Source organism: Sprattus sprattus, assembly GCF_963457725.1.
Source record: "Sprattus sprattus genome assembly, chromosome: 19".
Lineage (NCBI taxonomy): Eukaryota > Metazoa > Chordata > Actinopteri > Clupeiformes > Clupeidae > Sprattus > Sprattus sprattus.
The window spans coordinates 16,064,478-16,086,258 of NC_137917.1; the positions used below are offsets into that span (position 1 = coordinate 16,064,478).

The 21,781-nt window shown below is 46.9% G+C and overlaps 1 protein-coding gene across 1 annotated transcript in view; it reads right to left on the minus strand.

The window, feature by feature from the left end:
• The window catches only part of fhl3a (four and a half LIM domains 3a), a gene marked incomplete at its 3' end in the record, with an annotated part of 37,635 nt that extends 16,626 nt beyond the window's left edge, over positions 1 to 21,009 (minus strand). The window contains exon 1 of the mRNA XM_080858537.1: positions 20,880 to 21,009. The remainder of the gene's footprint in view (positions 1 to 20,879) is intronic.
• Positions 21,010 to 21,781: the final 772 nt, after the last annotated feature.

Here is a 21,781-nt window from a genome sequence, read left to right on the forward strand (position 1 = left end):
CTCTCCACTGTGGTATGTGCCGGTAAAAGCTCACAGAGAGAGAGAGAGAGAGAGAGAGAGAGAGAGAGAGCAGAGGCAGAGCAGACAGGAAGGATTGAGAGCAAATTAAAGCAACTGCCAGGATAAAAGAGAGATTGAGAGAGAGGGGAAAATGGAACAAACAATATGAAACTCAGCGACTGACCAGCTGAAAAGAAGGGCAAGATGAAAGGCACTGTTCAGTGTTCACAGGGGAGTCAACGGACAGATGGTTGACAGAGTTTGTGGGTGAGACTTTTGACAACATGAGGTCCCTGCTCTATCCAACAACACTCACCCCACGCACCCCTCTGCCCCAGCCCCCTGTGGGGGTAAACTGCAGGGGCTGGGAGGGAGCGCACAGGGTGGCGCTGGGGTTCCCGGGGTTCCGGGGAGGGCTGCTGCGTAACTGTACGAGAGGCTGGGAGTGTATTATTCCTTGCAGAACAAACAAACATGATCCTAGCCCTGCGAGGCCCCTTCCTCTTTCTCTTCTCTTCCCTTTCATATCCCACTGACCACGCAGGTCACAGGAGATTTATGACCAAACATGGCCTGTGTGGTCACCACTCTGCATCTGCACACACCCCCCCCACACACACACACACACACACACTCGACACCAACACCCCCCCACACACACACACGCCCCAATCTCACCCCAGGGTTTGGTCAGGGCTAGGGGGGTCATCTCTGTCATCTCCAGCTCGCTCCTTTGAAAGCTGAGCCTCACTGCTGACGAAGCGTGCAGGATCAGGTGAGCAGGGACTCACGGCCCGCATGGAGATAAAGGAAGGAAAAGGAAAACAGAACCAAAAAATGGGGACGTCTGAGAAGTCCAGATGGCAACTAACTCTTTTTTTTAAGTTATATTTTTGGGGGGGTTTTGCCTTTTTCTGATAGGACAGTGAAGATTGACAGGAAATGAGTGGGATCGGGAAATGGCTGCGGGTCAGAATCAAACTCAGGTCCAGTGACCAGGTCCATTTTCAGCTGCTACCTGGGTAGGCAATAGGCATCCTTGGACTAAAACATAAACTTTTACACTGGTTATCAACCTGCATTATGAATATTGCCTTTGGCACTTGGAGATGGTGATGTGTTTATTTTTTCAACAGCCAGTGTGGTCTATGTTGATCATAATAACTTCTCTTTCCGGTATCTTCCAAACTATCAATACTGCTCAGCTGTGTGTGTATGTGTATACATGAGTGTGTGTTTTGTGAATGTGAGAGGCTGTGGTTTTGAAACCTGCTGTTTCCCTTGCATGTGTGGGCTCTGTGACTTTGGATTATGTCTAGCTCAAGGCCCAGTGTGAGTGTTGCGGTATTTAGACAGTATTCCTCAATACACTGAGGTACTGAGGTATTTTCAATGATATTCGGGTCATTTGCGTGCGGTTTTAGTTCAAATTAAATTCAAGCAGGTTACTCAAATATCACCTAAAGACTAATATCAATATTTGAGTAATAATAATTTACTAAAACATCATTGGCTGAATTGCATGCTGATATTTCCACATGCGTTGTTGCCATTATACAACTATCTCATAGTTTATAACACAGGGTACTTGTTGGCTTAACGACCTTATGGCCTAGTCTCCTCCACAAATTCACAAGAGTGTTTGTGCTACGTTTGTTAGAAGTTTTACCTAGCCCAAAGAATGCATGTGCGCACATACAAAAATTAAAACAACAACAACAGAGGTAGTAGAATTAGTAGTTTGTGAATTAGTGGTTGCAGTCAGCTTGAATTGATGCATTGGGTGACTTAAGGTCGCATGTGAGTGGACCCACACAACTCTGGTAGACAAAGAATAATTCTTGTCACCTTGCATATCAGTTGCAATAGTTATTTATAAGACTTTTTACAGTCATTCACTTAGTTCAGTTAGGGATTCATTTACATTTAAACGGTTAACCATTTAACTGTGGCCACCCCTAGATGGAAACATTTTCTGGTGCTAATTCTAGTCATGCACCAATTATTGTCTTCAGTGTCTCATAAACCACATGGAGATGTCATGAGATAGATAAAGGAAAGAGACACACAGTGTGTTAGACGTGGACCTGAGTCATGTTGAATTGCACATCCCTGTCTCGGAAAGGTGACAGCGAGGACTGTCACAACTAACAGTCGCAGCAGTAAATGGGGGAGGTTCAGCCTTGCCTTCCATATGTGGATAGATTGCACTGTATAATTACTACATCCAACTATCTGGCTGGATTAGGGCTTGCGGGGGGAAAATGTCTGTCTGTTGACTTTTCCCTCCATTACTGGGTGATCTGCGTCTGTTTTCCTTTTCTCCCGACATCAGCGAAAAGCCCCAGAGTCTGGTTTTATGCAGAGCCTTGCTCTGGTGGGCAGAGAAGCATGATGGCGTTTGTACAGTATGCAGAGTTAGGTCACACTGGGCTCGCTGCCCCCCCCCCCCCCCCCCCCCCCCCCCCCCGCCTGCGCTCTACACTATTCCAGATGGACACGCTTTGGCTGGCCATGCTGGAATTCTGCTGGATCTCAGACCGTCCTTCCTGGGAGGAAATGGAGGAGTCGGGATATCTGCTCTGCTCTAGTGACACACTCATCCTGGCTGACGCTCCCCGTCGCCTACTGCCAACAAATACTTGTTGTTCAACTTTTTTGGAGCAGACATAGCAACTCCAACTGGCTCTTCTTTGTTATGTCTGTGTCCCAACGGTCCAGATATCAGCTAACTGTTCATGTCACTGCTACCGCAGTAAATAATAATGGGTAACTTGTCTCCGCACGTATCTCAAAGCTGTGCTGGCACATACACCTGCTTAGGTTTCAAGAGTTCACGTTCCCTCTTGTTCTCAGGTCCCACTGACCGCAGCTCTAGTCTCCTGCTGGCAGCCTAAAATAGATATTGGGGAATTGAAACTTTAAACTTAGCAGCTTTCTATGTATCCACTCTGGTTGCAATAAATCCCCTTTTTCTCTTAACAAATGAGCTCATCTGGATGCATTTCCATGGCATGATGGCGACAGGGAGAGAGTTGGCGATGCTAAATATAGTTCCGATCAGTGGAGTCGTGAAAATGCAGTAACCGTTTGGCCTGATGTGTGCGACTGTAGCGAACCCAAGGTAAACTCATTGCTCTTTTCCCCTTAATGTCTTTCTGGGGTTCCATGCTAAGGTTTGTCAGCCGCAGGGAAAACAAACCAAGGCCTTGGCTGACCTGCCAGCTAAAGAGAGAGATGCAGAAAGAGGAGAGAGAGAGAGAGAGAGAGAGAGAGAGAGAGAGAGAGAGAGAGAGAATGAAAGGTTATTTGAAAACGGCGGTAATTCCCAGGTGGTCTCCCTTCAGCACCCCTCAGTCCCTTCACCCTCCACCCGGTGCTGATTTCTGGTGCGTAAGCATTAATGATACGTGTGCTGGCGGGAAGGAATAGGGTTTCAGGAGCCTGCGTGGTCAGCGATTTGAGCTAGTTTTTGAGCGATTTGCCCCACTGGTGATGGCCACACGCAGTCACGCCACAACTGAAAGCAATTATCCCACGTTCCACAAACGGCTGCTCGTGGCAGCCTAGCCCTGCTGGTGCGACTGACCTTTGGGGTTACGCAGCCTTGTCTGAGGTAAAGTGAGATGTTCCTTCGCTACACTCTACAGCATTGTTGCACAGTATAACAACACTAGAAAGGTATTGTGATACCCTGTCGTTAAAAACGATACCACACCCCATTTTAATGGTATCGGTGCTTTAAGATTGAAGGTGTTTTACTAAGAGCTATATTTCCTGTGAGTTAGGTCGATGTGCAACAGCAGGGCAGCATGTGTGTGTGTTCAGCGCTCTGCCTCCACTCCCAGCAGGAATAGTGGGCATGCCAACCATTTTTAATTTCATATATGCATGCTGCAGCCTGCACGTTGACAGAACAAGAGCCCTGGCTGAAAATACCAAACGTCCATGAAATTGTCGACTGTGGACTGTCCAAAGCCCGTCTGTAAAAGATGTTTTAAAACCTACGCAGACCAAGAGAGCCTACGCATCCAACTTGGCAAAAGCACCTCACCAAAAGCAAAAGCATGCCGACCAGTTCAAAGAATTGAAAGAGCGGCAGGTTAGCAAATGTGAATATAATTACATCATGCCCATGCCCATGCCCACTGACTGTAACGGCAGTGTGGAGGAGGCCCAGATCCGACCCACACCCTTCCCCCATGGGACTGCTCTGTGGGTGCATAGGACTGCTCTGTGGGTGCATTTGACTGCTCTGTGGGTGCATTTGACTGCTCTGTGGGTGCATAGGACTGCTCTGTGGGTGCATTTGACTGCTCTGTGGTTGCATAGGACTGCTCTGTGGGTGCATAGGACTGCTCTGTGGGTGCATAGGACTGCTCTGTGGGTGCATAGGACTGCTCTGTGGGTGCATAGGACTGCTCTGTGGGTGTATAGGACTGCTCTGTGGGTGCATTACAGACCTGTGGATGAGTCACGTAAGGTGGCCTCCCTCAGTTCAGATCTCCCTGCTGTCCACCTCCTTCAGAGTAATCCAATCGTTTACGAGCAGGTGGGCTTGCAACTCAACTGCTGTATCCTTGCATTAGCTGAGATCCACACTAAGAAACACCCTCTCTTTCTCTCTCTCTCTCTCTCTCTCTCTCTCTCTCTCTCTCTTTCTCTCACTCTCCCTGTCTGATTATGTCACTCGTGTTTTTCATAGACAGTATGAGAGCACAAGGGGAAAGAGAGAAGGGAGAAAAAAATCCGATTACGCATGCCAGAGAAAAATGTCTCCAACCTGCCAAATGGGAAATGACTGGGATGAATAACCATCAGATGTCATTTCCAGTATATTTCTTTTTTTCTTCTTTTGTTCTCTTTTTTTCAAATTCTACTCCTAGGTAACCGGTAAACACTGTGCTCATTTGCTGGCATGATTAAACATTCTTCATTGACATCATACCTCACCCGCACAAAGTTCTAAATCCAATCTGCATGGCTGTTTTAAATAACCAACAACAGAGCACCGACTCAAACCATATTCATGGGAACGATGCAAACGTCACAACCATTTATGAGACTTTAACAGTTGTGATACGTGTCGAACAGTCATTACACTGGCATAATCAGGACACAGCCAGTGTGCAATTCAAATGAGCTACAGTAATTCATGTCTGTTAACATTGCCACCGGTTCAATAAAACAATAGGAACACAACACATCTCACACACGTTTCAGCAGTCAACTGTTATATCCTGCTTTCCTTGCCCGGACTGAATTGCAACTGCCTAAAATGTCTCCATACATATGTGTCCAAACCTGTGGTATTGACAAAGTGCTCAAAAGCATTTTACAAAGATTCATGTCCCACTCTCTGGATGCCAAGGTACGACCTTATAAAATGGACTTCAATAGAGACATCAAGACTGGATAATATGTCAACTAAAAACTGTTTGCATGCATTGACTGATTTGGACTTATTTAAAAAGCTGGTCAGCATGTTTATTTCTTGAACCCAGTGGCCTTTTTGTCTGAAAACTTTCTATAGTGAAAGCATAATTTATGGTGAGTGAAAGGCAACATATATGTCACACTCATAAAGGCTGGTACTCATTGGGCAAGTTCATCTCACAGTAACCAAGGGCCTCCAAGTAGTGGATTTGCCCTAAATAGCCTGGAGATGAAGAAAGCCATGGAAAACACGCAAGCTGGAGTAAAAGGACACAAGCTGGAGTAAAAGACTGAGAGGACTTCGGCACTTCCTCTTTTCTGTGGTATGTCTCGACTGCCCTTTTCTTCCACTCATAAAAGCTGGAATGGTTCCTTTTTTTGTGTGCCTTTGGCATGGCGACCACATACGTCCCGGACTTCCTGCTGGATGGTGACCTTTGGGTAAGGGGGTCACGCATATCCTGGCTGAGGTGGGGGGGCTATCAATGGGATATCCCTATAGAGACTATGCATGTTTTTACGGAAAATTAGACCCATGCAGATGCTGGGGTAGAGAGAGAGAGAGAGAGAGCTGAAGAAAGAAAGAGAAAAAGACACCAGTGTTCACAGAAACACAGGACTCAAACACACACAAATAAACAGTTCAGAGAACATTGGGTGACTTGTTTAAAACAATGTCATAATTCCCAACAGCTGCAAACACACAAACACACACACACACACACACACACACACACACACACACACACATACACACACATACACATACAAACACACACACATACACACACACACACACACACACACCTACCACACACACACACACACACACACACACACACACACACACACACACACACACACACACACACACACACACACACGCACACACACAAACACACAAACACACACACACACACACACACATACACACACACACACACACATACAAACACACACCTACCACACTACCACCAGTGGTTTGTTTTATTTAACTGTCTCTGTGGGGACTTACCATTGAGTTAAATTGCTGTGCATATTTAAAATCCATGACTGTTCCCCTTGTAGTGATGTAGTTTAGCGGCTCTCGTAGAGGACTTCATATAACGTGATACACTTAGGAAATGAATTACAAACAATGTGGTTGGTTTCGTGTGGCCATAACCTGGCAGACGGGGGCTAAAAATAAAGCAAACAGCCCCACAACTCTTCCCCCTGCCAGCGCTCTGAGACCAGAGACCCTCATAACCCGCGACCACAGAGGCCTTCGCTGCAAGCCAGGCTGCCGCTTGGCCAACGACATGCTGGTCGCTGGTTGCCCTGGCCGCCGCCGAGGCACTCACACTAATGCGCGGGATCAAACCGACCGATCAGACCGCGTGGATATGACATCACCACACCCGTTAACTTCCTCTTATATGCTGGCTGACAGAAAAAAAAAACATCCACACCCTGCCCAGCCCTTCCAATATCCCTCTGTTTCTCTCTCTCTTTCTCTCTCTGTGTCCCTCTTTCTCTCTCTCTCTCTCTTTTGCCATTTCTAGCCTTCTAACATCTCGCTCTTTCTCTCTTCTGCTCTCTTTCTCTCTCTGTGTCCCTCATCTTTTCTCTCTTTCATCCTTTCTTTCCTCCCGATATCTCTCTCACTCTTTCTATCTCTGTCTCCTTTATTCTCACTATCTCGCATGCCTTCCAATATCTCTCTCTTTCTTTCTGTCTCCCTCATTATCTCTCTCTCTTTTCCCATTTCCCTTTTCTTTGTGTCAGAGGGCAAGGAAGTGAAAAGGAGGAAAGGAAAAAAAAAGAACACAGAAGTCAAAAGCTGCGCTGCTCCTTTGGTCATTGGAAGCTGCGTCTCCCGGCCCTGTTTAACAACCCCCTTAGGACTCATCAAAGCCCCCCCGACGCCACACCCCCCAGCCCTGCTGCTGTTGCGCCTCGCTCGCCCTCCCCTTTTTCCTCTCCCACTCGCCTCTGCCACATTTTCCGTTAACCTTCAAGCTGAAATGAGGGGGTTTGGATGGGGGGGGGGGGGGGGGGGGGGGGGGCTTTGTGGGGGCTGAGTCTGGGACTAGGGGGCTGGTTGGCTGAATGTCACAGACCCGTGGAAAGTGGAGCCCCTCGGGGCAGGCCTGGGGTCGCCTGGTTACAGCCCAGAGCCAGATGCATACAGATGGGCGCAGGAAGTGCATGTATGAATGTAAAGGACCGCGGGGGTCGTCGACCCCTTAGATTGTGTGTTTGTCTTTCTTTATCGTTGCGCTTGCACCAAGAAAAAACACACACACACACGCACAAACACACACACACACACACACACACACATCCCTCCCTTCCCTGCCTCCCCCTGCGTATCCGCCCCCACATACACATGAAACACACAAACATGACCACACACACACACACACACACACACACACATACACACACTCGCACGCACACACATTAACAATTACAGACACATACACACCCATTGATAATTACAAACACATACACACAGCCATGCTTACAGAAACCCAGGCGAGCGCCCCAGCACCACAGCCACACATTCACGGTCAGGTCAGCTGGAATGAGCTCACTTCAAAGGTGGCCATAAATCAAACTGCCAGGGCCACAGCCTGCCCCCACATCTCTCCCTCTCCAACGCTGCCCCTCCATCTCTCCATCCCTCCATCTCTTTATCTCTCTTTCCCCTCCTCCACTCAGTTGTGCCATGGTCTGTGATAGTGAGCAACGCGTGCGCTGGCGAGGGAGAGACAGAGACATTACCTCATAGATACCCAGTTTAAGCTTCAGCAGTCTCTCTCTCTCTCTTTCTCTGTCTCTTTCTCTGTCTCTATCTGTCTCTCTCTTAGTCTTCCTCTCTCATGTTCCTCTCTTCCTTTTCTCCAGCATACTTTACCATCCAGATCTTGCACTGTTTTATTTTCTCCATTCTACAGCAACCTTTCAGAATTTCAATAGCAACCTTAACAGTGCAGAAACCACACCTCGCCTGGACAGATCAAATGTTTCTACTTGCAGCTGAATTCTTAATTCTAACCTAAACTAACTAACTGATGGGAACAGCGTCCCATCCTGTTCTTGATCCTCCACATCAGGTAAAGCCTTTCATCCTGCTAAGGAACCGTCTGAGGTTCTAAGCGGAGCCATTTGGGGATGAAAGGCTTCCCGGGATCAAAAGGCGCTCTTTTCCCGAGACAAATAACGAGTTTCGGGTTAAAAGAGTTAAAGGGAGGTAAGCTACCCACATGTGAGAGTGGTGCCATTTTTCTCTCTTGTCTGTGTTTAACTGTGTCTAATGTTTACATGTGCTTTTTCTCAAGACAAGGGTAAGAGAGATTCAATGTCATTTAGAAAGAAAAGACTATTTCAATGCTTATCCTCTGCAAATGCAGAGGCTGTTTGAAACCATGTCATAAGTCTTCACACAGATTGTTTTTATACTCAGACTAATGTGACCAATAATAAACCATTAATCTCTAAAAGTAAAAGAGCTGGTAAGGTAGTGGCTATTGGAGAGACCCACTTCAGATAGGCACAGTAACTTGTTGTTAAAGCTGCGTTGTCTAGTTTTTGACTTTGCCAGTGGAAAGGAACACAATCCATCACGGCCTTATCTCCACACGTCACCTGGGGCCTCTTTATCATGCAGCCATGCAAAACAACATTCATCTTCGGCTGCCTAATTCACGGCCGGTGATAAAATGCAAAGCCAGGCTCCTTTTGTGCATATGGGAAGGCTACCATGAGCTCTGGTGTGCATTTGGTGAGCAGAGATAGAAATGATAAAGACACAGAGCTGAGTAGTTTTTAATTCGAATCGAACTCTCTCAACCCTTCTCACCTACGCTCCCTACGCCCACTATCTCCTTCTCTCCAAGCCGCTTCGATGGTTTACAAGCGTCTCAGTGTCCAGACACATCTACTACACCTCTGGGTCCTTTAGTTCTTTTTCTCTGTTGATAAACACAGGCTACGCCATGAATAGGATGTGGTCAACCAACTATTCCCACGTCCCTTAAATACCTACACCCTCCACAACCCAGTCTCCGTCTCCCTCTTCTCTATTTATATGAATCTACAAGTTTGTCAGTGTCAGGACACTTTGACTACATAAATCAGTCTTTTATCATTTTTCTGTCTTCTGCCAGTGTTGATAAACATTGGTTTAACACAGTCTCTGACTTGACAAGAACATCGAGGAACAGCTATCCCCAGATCCTTTAATGTGTGTACCTCCATCTCTCTTACCAGTATGTCAGTCCATCTCTCCTCTGTTTATTTCACAATGTCTCAGTGTCAGGACATTTACACCTCTACATTTCTCAGTCTTTTGGCATGTATTTCTCTTCTGTGCCGGTGTAAAAGCAGGTTGGAGTCACACTGACTCTGGTGTGAGGAGAGGGCGTAATGGAGCAGACAGACAGCCAGCAGTCAGTCAGTCAGACACAGGGAGAGCAGACAGACAGGGTCGAGCCAGCAGTCAGTCAATCAGACACAGGGAGAGCAGACAGACAGGGTCAAGCCAGCAGGCAGTCAGTCAGACAGACACGGGCAGAGCAGACAGACAGGGCAGAGCCATCAGTCAGTCAGACAGACACAGGGAGAGCAGACAGACAGGGTCAAGCCAGCAGTCAGTCAGTCAGACACAGGGAGGGCAGACAGAGGTGGAGACAGGCACCGGCCACCCCGTAGCACCATCGGAAAGAGCACCATCATCATCCATCTCCAGAAAATCTGTATTTTTGGTCCTGCAAGGTGGGGGTTAGTGTGTGGAAAAGAGGAGACCAGGCTCAAAGGGCCCGAAGCCCTGCAGCCACCGCCAACCACCATAGGGCCACAGCTCCACGCCATGTGGGAAACAAAAACAATGCTTTGGTTTTCTCAGCCTCTCTCTCTCTCCAACACACAGACAGAGACACACACACACACACACACACACATTGACACACTTCCACAGGGAAAACAAAAGGCGTGCTGTGCCTCATACGCACACAGCCACATATTTATGGCATCATGCCTTGATTGCAGTTATCATCACTTTTAGTCATCATGCCTTTATTGTCGTTTTCCTCACTTTAAGTCATCACGCCATTATTGCTGACTATATATCATGCTGACACTTGTGTACACACACACAAACACGCACAAAGGGCAGATCTTAGCTCTCATGAGATTATGGTAGTTAGTTAAAGGATTATTTAGCACATGTATGAGGAATGAAAAACAGTCACAAATGCAGGACTACTGGAGGTGAGGGGAGTAGGATGGGGACAGAGGGGTAGGGGGGAGGGGGCAGGACGTGGAGTGGTTGCTCATAGGGGGAGGGAGAGGGAGGTGGAGAGGGTGTTAAATGCTTTGCCAGTGAGGTAATGCTTGTGCTGTCCCTGGCCCTGTTTTGCATGCGCACGGCTATCTGGCTCTTGCTTTTATTTAATCATTGATTTCATTCTCTCTCCCTCCTGCTCCCGCGCGCTAGACGACGTGGCCGCGTTTGATGTCGGAGTCTGGGCCTTGGGCGTGGGAGAATTGCTAACGTATGGCCCAGCGTTGAGAGAGAGACAGAGAGAGAGAGAGGGAGAGAGACAGAGAGAGAGAGAGAGACAGAGACGCAAACACAACAAGAGCCCACGGGGCCTGTGTAGGCAGATGTGTTGAGTCTGTGTGCAGGCGCATGTTTGTCTAGCGCTAAAGACTGCAGACTGCAGAGCTTGCGCTATGCCCATTCCTGCATCCATACAATATAGAAATGTGTGTGTGTGTGTGCAAGCCAATGTCTGTGTGTGTCTGTGTGGGAATCAATGAAGTATATTAGCATAATGTATATATAATACCTTTATATAATACAATGGACCAATACATAATGTTGATTCTCATTTAACAATAGTGCCTACCAGGATCAGGTTTATCATACAAAATATAAGGTAGCCTATATGTCAAGCCCCTACAGTCCTCTAACTGATGTTGATATAAGCCCTACACCATCTTACCAGATGTCAAAATCATGCTCTGCAAGAGTTTACGTTAAAATCTCATCTCACTGAGCCAATGCTCCTCAGAGGTCTTCATGGCAGCTGACACTGTGTTGTTGCTTTAGACAGACGGGGCCTTCAGGACTGCACACTGCTAGTGGCATTCGAGGAAAAAAAAAAGGAACAAGTTCAGAGCTAAAGGTCAAGTTTAATAGAAAGGCCACATCAGGGGTCTCACTCACTCGCTGTGGTCAAAGGTTCATGAGCTCACGCGGTCAAGGCGACCACATCAAGCCACCAGTCTTGTTTGTTTCTGGAGGTCCGCTAATAAGCTATAATGTCTTTACTCCCGAATAGAGAACCCGTTCATTTCTTTTGCCAAAAACCAATGAAAGTAGAAGGAAGAACTGCTCTGCCATTTCCTTTTTGAAAACATGACTGGTATTTGCATCCTCTGAGCTCTTTACACTCGTCTAGACCAAGAGGGTGAAACATGACTTTGGCAGCCCGATGACGGATGCGCGCGAACAGGGTCATCCGTGCTGGCACCTGGGAATAGATTAGTCCAATCGCATTACCCATAATCCCACTCTCTGTTGCTGCCGCTGCTGTAGCCACAACCTAGCGTAGCTGATGGAGCCAGGAAGACCATTTGGGAAGGAAGGAAAAAAAGGGGGCCACTCATCTGAGTGCCGTGCAGTAAATCACCACTGCCTTCCGAATTCACAGATCCGCCCCTCCTTTTATAGACACACGGAGGACACTTTCTCCCATTTATGGGCTGAGACGAAACACAAGGCACAGGGTCGGGCCCGACAAAGGCCCACAAAGGTGCTCCGACAGCGGAGGTGACAACAATCTGAGCAGCCTGGCATCACTTCAGGGCAACTGCATGGAAAATATTTCACAAATACACACACACACAATCAATCAAATAAACATCACATCACATCAACACACACATTTGTCACCCAAAAGGCCCACTTAGTCTGCTGAACGCCTGCCAACCTGTGCTCAAAGAGTGCCAATACACTACTACATTACTGTTAGTGATACACCACTCCAAGGGCCAAAGGGCACGCGCACACACACACACACACAGACACACACTCACACACACTCACACACACACACATTTCTCATTCCTTGTAACAACTGTTGAAACCTGCCATGTGTGAGCAGAGCTCTGCGTCTTGACAGACACAGCCTCTGGAAGGAGAGGGATAGAGAGAAATGGCAGAAGGAAAGAGAAAAAGAGAGTAAGCAAGTATCGGCAATGTCAGAATGTCCTGATAAGGAATCGCATTCTTGATGGTTCACTTATTTCGTCAGTCTGTGAGGGGATTTGCCAGTGTTTACTTTTATGAAAACAGCTTTTCACTTGCAGCTGTGCTCCAAGTAAACATGGACAAGTTTTTTTTATTGGAATGATTATAAAAGGCTAAAGCCTAAATTCAATTCTGTATGAGTAAGGACATTTAGTGCATTCCTGTGTTAGTGTCCTGTGGGTTCATGCGAGGTGACGTGATCGTGGTGCACAGTGGCCTGTAAAAATTAATGACGGCACGCCAACCACTGAAGGATTATGCTCTTATGCGGCGCCAGCAATAACATTGTAAAACACACACACACACAAACACACACGCGCGCATGCACGTAAACACAAATACACGCCTATGCCTATGCACACACACATACACACACACACTCACACACAAGCTCGTAAACACAAATGCACGCCTATACCTATGCCTATGCACACATAGATAAACACACACACACTCACATGCACGTAAACACAAATACATGCCATTGCACAGACAGAACACACACACACATTTGCATGTAAACACAAATACACAGCTATGCACACACAGAGAAACAAACACATACGCACATACACACACACACACACACACACACACACACACACACAGACACACACACACAAATCCTACAGCCACACACATGGAAACATGTGCAACACTCCACCAATTAACCTTCATCAACCATGATGTCACAGTCATTCGCTCTCATTCCTTGCAGATGTGGAGCCTAATTAAGCCTTAGGAAGTAATCAGGGCTAATACCTCTTTCTTGGCATTTCTCTCCGCCAGTGCATATGTGTGTGTGTGTGTGTGTGTGTGCACGTCTGTGAGTGCACGTGTGCGTGAGTGAAAGGGTGGCAGAGAGATTACTGTAAGAGAGAGAGGAAGAGAGGCTGTATGATTGTGAATGACCTAGCCTGGCTGAGCTCAGTGTGAATGTATAATGAGTAATATGAGAATTGATACTGGACTGGTGAACAAAACCAAACAACAAAGGTTAGTGGGCTGTATCTCTGTGTGTGTGTGTGCGTGCGTGCGTGCGCGCGCGTGTGTGTGTGTGTGTGTGTGCAAAGGAGTGCATGTGTGTTTTTATGCATGATGTGTTTATGCAAGCATACAGTTGTGTTTTCTCCATAGTCATCACCACTGCATCATCTCACATGAGTCTTTCAGCCTGGTCTGCAGAGTGTCAGCCTCACTGCATGCCTGACACTCACCACCAAACTAGGCCCTATTTACCATCCATACACGCGCACACACACACACAAACACACACACACACACACACACACACACACACACACACACACACACCACAACTTAACTATTCCCCATTCCTAGAAACACACACACACACACACAAACACACCCACACACACACACACACACACAAACGAACGCTAACGTTCCAACCGACCAGACTGACCCATGCTTTCCAGTCTCCAGGCCAGGTAAAGCTCGTTGCCTTGGCGTGGTGCATGTGGGAACCATCAATCCACACCGCCACAGCAGGACCTGACCTCGGCACAGTGGAGACAGCATGAGCTACACTGGTTTTCTTTACTGTCCGTGAGAATTGAAGATGTTCAGGTGAGCCCCTCTGCCGGGCAGATGTTCTGTTCAGGTCTTTCACACTGGAGCCAGACAGACAGACCCGCTGGTTGGAGTTTCGCTGCCGGAGGCCCACAGCGGCGGGTGAAATGTCTCGGCTGTCGTGCCAAGAGAAAGGATCTATATTTCTACTTTAGCCTCGAGTTTTATTGTATTATGTTATGCATACTGACACAGGCATGGTCAAAAATAAGGGCAACACTATGCCAAGGGGCCTAAGGCTAAGGGGCCTCCCATTGTGTGTGTGTGTGTGTGTAAGTGGATGAAGGTTTGTATGTGTATGTGCATATATGTGTGTGTGTGTGTGTGTGTGTGTGTGTGTGTGTGTGTGTGTGTGTGTGTGTGTGTGTGACATTACAGTATGAAATTACATACCCTGCGCAGTAAATAGTTGGACTGTCTGACATACTTTCCCTCCCTGAGGCATCTGTGCTAATGCTGTTGTCCTGTCACAGACACATTAGTGCCATGAAAGCAACATAACAATTACTGGACACATCACCCAACCACAAGCCCATGAACTCACTCTTCCTCTCAGTAATTAAGCCTCAGCTTTCCCAGTTCTCTTCACGCTCCGCAGGCGTATGCATTCAGATACAATTGTGCAGCTCCACAATGCCGACACTTTTATTTATTATCTTATTTATTCAGCTCTGGTATGTGTGAGTGAGCGTCTGTAGTTGGCTTGACAGGCCGTCATTGTGAGCGCGGCAGCCAAGCGGATTCTTCTCGCAGCGTTACAAGTCAGGGCCGGCTGAGGCAATCACGCCCTAACGCGGCACGTCCTCAAAGCACCGCAGATCCCACTAAACTACGAGGCTACGGCTGGACACACACACACACACATTGACACCTACACACTGACACACTCAGCATACCAATTAGTCAGGAGCAGAGAGGTGTGGACCTGACAGAAGCATGACTAGGTGTCTTAATGGTACCTCACAAGGTGCAGCATTTATATTAGATGAGGAGTTGTGAAGTTAGATCTGCTTTCACACACACACACTCATATACACACAAACACAGACACACAGACACACAGACACACAGTCACAGACACAGACACACACACACAGAGACACACAGTCACACAGAACCACACACACACACACACACACACATACGCAGTTTAGACTGTGAGAAAGAGAGAGTGTGGCTTCTGACATGGGGGAGGACGAATGGACGAAACAGGATAAACTCAGCAGTCAGTACAGCTGAGGGGAGGGAGATTTTTTTGCCAGACGCTCACTCAACAGTTACTGTATCAGGATCACCCCACATGACACACACACACACACACACACACACACACATACCTCACATTACAAGCCACAGGGGGCTGTGTGCACATGTTTTCACAGACGACTGAAATGACTGGAGTCTCTGGGTGATAGGGGTGCTGAAGTCATCAGTGCAAGCAGAGAGTTCTTGTGTGATGACGAAGATGACAACAAGGATAGAGCCCTATGAAATCCGTTTTGTTTTTTGGCAAATTCCGTTTTATTTTTTCTGTGATATCCGTGAAATAAATTCTAGATTTGTTTTTTTATCATTTCCTTTATCATTAAATCTAATGTGCAAAAGGCTCTTAGGACTTAGGCTATTGAGCGTTCACACACATTTCTGTACTGGTCAATAGGGTAGGTTAGCAATGCTAGTATAACCCTATAGACTACAGATACTATTTCATTTAGCTACCTTAGTTTTCAATAAAGTGGAAATAACCTTCCAGTTTGAGTCAGTAAGTCACTTGTGTTATGATAGTCTATATGTACATTCTAAAGCTATTCTAAGAATTATCAGATCCTTCCCCATTGGCTAGTTTTAGTCTCCTGTGTAAGTCGACAATGACTGACCGCATTTCCTGTTTGGTTCACGACGCACAGGGATACACCAGTTGGTGATCGCTGTGGCAGGCTCTGTGTTCATTTTAAACTACTGAACGCGAGAGGTTGATATAAGGACATTTAACTAGTTGTTGTTTGCCTGTGTCATTCATGAAGGCAAAAATGTTGCCTATAATGCTATCCAATATATTTCTCTCCTGACGTTTCGGAAATGATAAATTCCATTGCAGAAATCCTATGGCCCTACAGGAAGAACCATGAGTAGTAGAAGAAGAGGCGGAAGAAGAAGACAAGAAGAAGGAAGAGAGGAAGAACCAAAGGAAGAAGATGAAGGAGGCATAGAAAAAGTGACGGAAGAAGAAGGAGGAGGTGGAAGAGGAAGAGGAGGAGGAAGAGGAGGAGAGAAATCAAAGCAGTGTACCAGAGACGGGTGACCACATCATTTCACCCAAGGGGCACAGAGGAGGTCACATTTCGTCTCCTCCCCAGCACAGCAACAGGGGAGGAAACGCACACAGACACACACACACACACACACACACACACACACACACACACACACACACACACACACACACAGACACACAGAGACACACACGCACACACAGACACCCAAACCCCCAGGCAGATCATTTCCCACATTTCAGTGCAAACAGCAGCCCATCAGTCGAAATGCCCCCCTCACTCTATACATACAGAGGAGAGAGACCGTCCCAAACTAGAGAGAATAGCTGCCCGTTTCAGACAGTGAACTTATGACCGTCCTTCTCCACATGCCTGGCTATCAGGCAAGCCTTTCCCCCCGCATGCTAAACCAACAAGCCCATGGGAACCCCCGGCCGCTACACTAACCTCCAGGAAGTCCACCACTCGTGGCGCTCAGAACCCCTCGTCAGTATTATACCCCTGGCATCCGCTTCACACAGCATTGCTGCCCTACATTACATCGCTGCTCTTTCTCTCCTCACTAACCTTTCAGGAAAATATGCTTTTTTCCATGCTTTTTCATGGTTATTTTTAGAGCCATCCCTGAAAAGCCCACTCAGGCACTCACAGTCACCCTGTCTCCTGTTGTTATCTTACTCAATACGACACCGCAGTATCCACAATCTGTGTTTGAATCTGAGGCATTATGGATGTATTATTAAACATTAATTAGGATTAATTACTAGTTATCGCGATTTAAATAAAACACAATGAGCTGACATGGAAAGTGTATCTCTGGAGAGATTTGGGAAATATGTGTTGAATTTCACTTCTCCAAGCTGAATCATTCCTGAGTCCAACCTCTACACCCTCGCACACACATGCACAAGGGGCAAGGAGACTGCAAACACACTCCCTCTCTGCAATAGCCGTGTTAACAGATTTCACTGTTTGCCTAGAACAGAGAGAGAGAGGGAGAATGGGAGGGGAGATGGAGAGAGAGGGGGGTGAAGAGAGGGAGGAATGGCTCCCTCCAGGAAAAGATAGACATTGAGAGAGTCAGTGAGAAAGAAAGAGACAGAGAAAAGAGAGGAGGAGAGACACTGAGAGGGAACAATGGTGACAGAGAGAAATAGACAGAAAGAGAAATAGAGAGAGCATAGCAAACCCAGAAATAGAAAGGTAAAGAGAATAAGATAGTGAGAGACAGAGAGAGAGAGCGAGAGAGAATAGAAAAGCCAGAAACAGAGTGAGGTAGAGTAGAAGGCTGCAGGCTGTCAATCGTGTGAAACCCTACTCTTCACCGCACACCAAGAGCTCACAGCTCATAGGAAGCACCACACACCCCAGCCTCCAGCCTCCAGCCCCCAGCCTCCAGCCTTTAGCCTCCAGCCTCCTACCTCCTTCCTCTAGCACCAGCACCTCCTCCAGGGCCCTTTCCACTCCTCTCTTTCCTCCTCCGCTCACCCTCGAGCTCTCGCTGGACCTGCTGCCTGCGAGCCGCCTGCCGTTGGCGGCAGTAACCTTCTGAAAAAAACACAGACCTCTCGAAAGAATGCGGCCATGGTCAAGGCTCGCTGGAGGACTGCCATTTTCACGCTGAGAGGTGGAGAGAGAGGGAGAGAGAGAGAGAGAGAGAGAAAGAGAAACAGGAAGAAAAAGATAGAAATACAGACAAAAGAAGAGAAAAGTAGAGAGAGGGGGGAGGGAGGGAGGGAGGGAGAGAGAGCCAGAGAGAGGGAGAAAAGAAGAGAGAGAGCAAGCAGAAACCAACCTGACACATCTTCAGTCAATCCCCATCTCTAACAGTGGCAAAATTCCAGACAGTGTAAGTGTCCATTAAAACAACTGGTGGAGTTCTGGTGTTGCCCTCTTACCCTCATTATCCCAGGACACAGACACACTTAAAAAAAGCTCCTTGTTGAAATAACAGACTAGCTTTGTTGGCACAGTCAGGCTCCACGGGCACCCAGCTCCTCCGTGGGGGAAGGCGGCTGTTGTGTCAGAGAGGGACAGGCTATTTCCGTGGGGCTCTGGGAACAACCGGGCCAAAACTGCACCACTCCAGGCTATCCCAGAAAGAAAGAAAAAACAGCCAAAGGCCCATTTTCATCTGACCACAAGCAGGAGTTCAGTAAAAGGGGCTAGCTGCTTCTGTCACACTACTAAGGTTTTATATCATCCAGTTGGCATCATCTGTATAATGTGTCTTGTTGAGGTGATGAAGTATTCCTCTGTATATTGTGTCCTAATGAGGTGCCTCGTGGCAGTTTTACCTAAGTGACCCAAGCAGTTGACGGTTTCAATAGAACTTTCTGGTGCAGACTTACCTTACCTCTGAACTCACGCTAAGTGGGCAGTCTGGGCACTAACATGGGGCAGATTTCCAAAGAGCTGGCATGTTCCTAGACTGAGCCCATTCCACGTGGAGTTTCCACAGTCGTACACATGGGCAAAGCAAGGGATGGTGGCGATGTGAAGTGGATACACGCTCACCAGGCAAAACTGCGCACACATGCAGCCTCACCCGAAAAGCTTTCAAGCTTTTCATTCAAGACTGATTTCAGAGCTTAAATCCAATCAGGCAACATATGAGTGTGTGTGTGTGTGTGTGTGTGTGTGTGTGTGTGTGTGTGTGTGTGTGTGTGAAAGTGTGTGTGAATGGGAGCAGTGGGCCCACAAAAGTCAGCCGACCACCTGCTGGGGAGCCAGGATACCGCAGAGGGTTTAGTCACGAGAGCTGGGCTTGAGGTTTGAAAGAAGGGGAAACTAGGCAAGGAAATAGAGCAAGAAAGAGAGGGGGAGAGAGAGAGAGCAGAGAAGAAAGACAGAAGAAAGAAAGAAACACAGACACTGAGTCTCCGTCAACAGCCAGCCAGACGTTATGGCTTCACCAGTGGCAGAGGCAGCCCTGGCTCTTTAGATGTCCCCCTGGTCTCCCTCTTCCTTGCGCTCTCTGCCCTCAGTCCCCTTCACTCAGACTCATGCTCCACGTGTTGGGGGTCACCAAAGCCTCACACTTCTAGCCCACCACTGGGACTGTGGAGCAGTAGCACCTCTGGCACTGCCACTGACAGCACTGACACCGACAGTACTGACACTGCAACGTCTCTGTTAGTTTCAGTTGCCAACTCACCTTTTCCAAACATTGATGATGAATCACCTCTGACTTCTCAAACACCATAAAAGAACATGCTAGAGAACTAGCCCTAGACTACTGTTTAACCTGCATAGTCCAAATTAGTCATTTACACCCAATGACTCCTCAAGTGCATGCTGAGAAGATTCAGCTACTTCAGCATTTTGGAAACTAGTCTGACCTATACTCTATATCTGACAATAAAATGATAAACTGTACATTCTATAAGCAAGGCACTATATATTCAGATCTCAAACTATCCTCACATTTGCTGTGATCATGACTTCACCCATTGCAAGGCTAGAGGCATCCAGCGTGGCTTTGCTGAGGAGATTAACAGGCAGCAGGCAGCCTACTGTGTCCTCTCATATGATGAGTCAGCGTTTAAGGCGGCCTACACATCCATTGGACTCAGCGACCCACCAAGCAGCCCATCCTGTCACAGTGGCAGGAAGCTCCGAACAAGTTCCTGCTAAGAGCCGTCTGATGACAAGGTATATAGATATTCTGCAGCCTACCACTCACATGCCCTTCAAAGCACACACCTTACAGAAGAACGCAACACTATGTGAGGAACACCACTTTACACTTTACTGTATAACAGAGACTGAAACCCTGTAAGTTATATGACAAAGGAATAATCACAGTGACAGCTCAGCTTGGCACTTCTAGACAAGCATCCTGACCCCTCAAGACGAATGATTTTCTTTTCAGTCAAATTATTAATTTGAAACGTTATTGTCCCCTTTCACGTGGCTTCCGTTTTTATAGCGATTTCAAATTATTGCTGATATGCCAAATTACTTTCCAGAAGGTGGAATTGCATAGCCTTTAGTCACGGTAATGGAAAGCTCATTCAGAAGTCATTCGGTGCTCTTTATATAGTTTGAACCCAACTATGTTGTGCCTTTCATTCATACTTTAGGTAGATATACATTGCAAAGGTTATGGCAACTAAACTGCATAATTATAGCAGACTATTCTCAGTGGTGAAAAACATACTATAAGAACATCTTTGAAGGATGTGCAGGGTCCGTGACTGCCACTGAAAATTTGAAGTCAAAGAAACTTTAAAGTGTAGATAATTAAGGGGATTAAATTATATTAATCTTACCTGGCGTTCTTTCAAGAAATCTGCTGCGCTCTGTTTCAGCAAGAAAATGCTGCCGTCCCCCCTGTAGCGCTCTTTCCCTGGGCACTCTAACGCAATGGGTTGCAGTCTGGTAACTATTCCCGTAGCAGTCAACTTGGTCTCTTTCTTTTCCTCTATACGACGAAGAGTGATAGAACCGACAGTCCCACGCGCTTCTAAACCACCGAGGAAGTTCGTGAGTCACAAGATCCCGCCCCGTTAAGGGAAAAAAAGCATTCCCTCCCTCTCCCGAACTCTAAAGTTAGTAAATGGAATGTCCACGAAACGAATCTAAACGTCCTTAGTAGTTTTCTGAAAAAGTTTTGGCATGGAGCCTGTGGTTTAGAACTCTTTTTAAAACTAATAAATGTCTACACCATACTCACCTGCTGAGAGCGAGTTGGAAAAGAGAATAATATGGAATCTTAATTCACTAGACCTGATTGAGCCAAAGGATAAATATTGTGCGGCCTACTTTCATAATGATGAAGGACACGTTTATGTATTTAAAGTTAAACATGAGATGTTGTATCCTATGATAACACACGTTGATGGTCGTAGTTGCCCAGAATGAGGTCATTTGAGACAGCTTGGTTTAAAATGTAGGCTAGCTGCATGTGACATATTGTTTAAGTTGTCAAAGCCAGATTAGTTTTATTTCACCCAAGGTTGTGTAAACCAAAATGACCTTCACTCTTTGTTTTCAGTCATTTTAATTGGAGGCAGCATATTTCTTTGGATGGGTGGAAGGCGATTTCAGTGATCTCCCGCGTTCTTTCTTTCCTATTCAGATTGTGTTTATCTGTAGTGACAGATAGGACATTGATCCAGGTGTTCCTATCTCACTCCTCTCTGTCCTAATCCGTCAAAACCCAATACAAAAA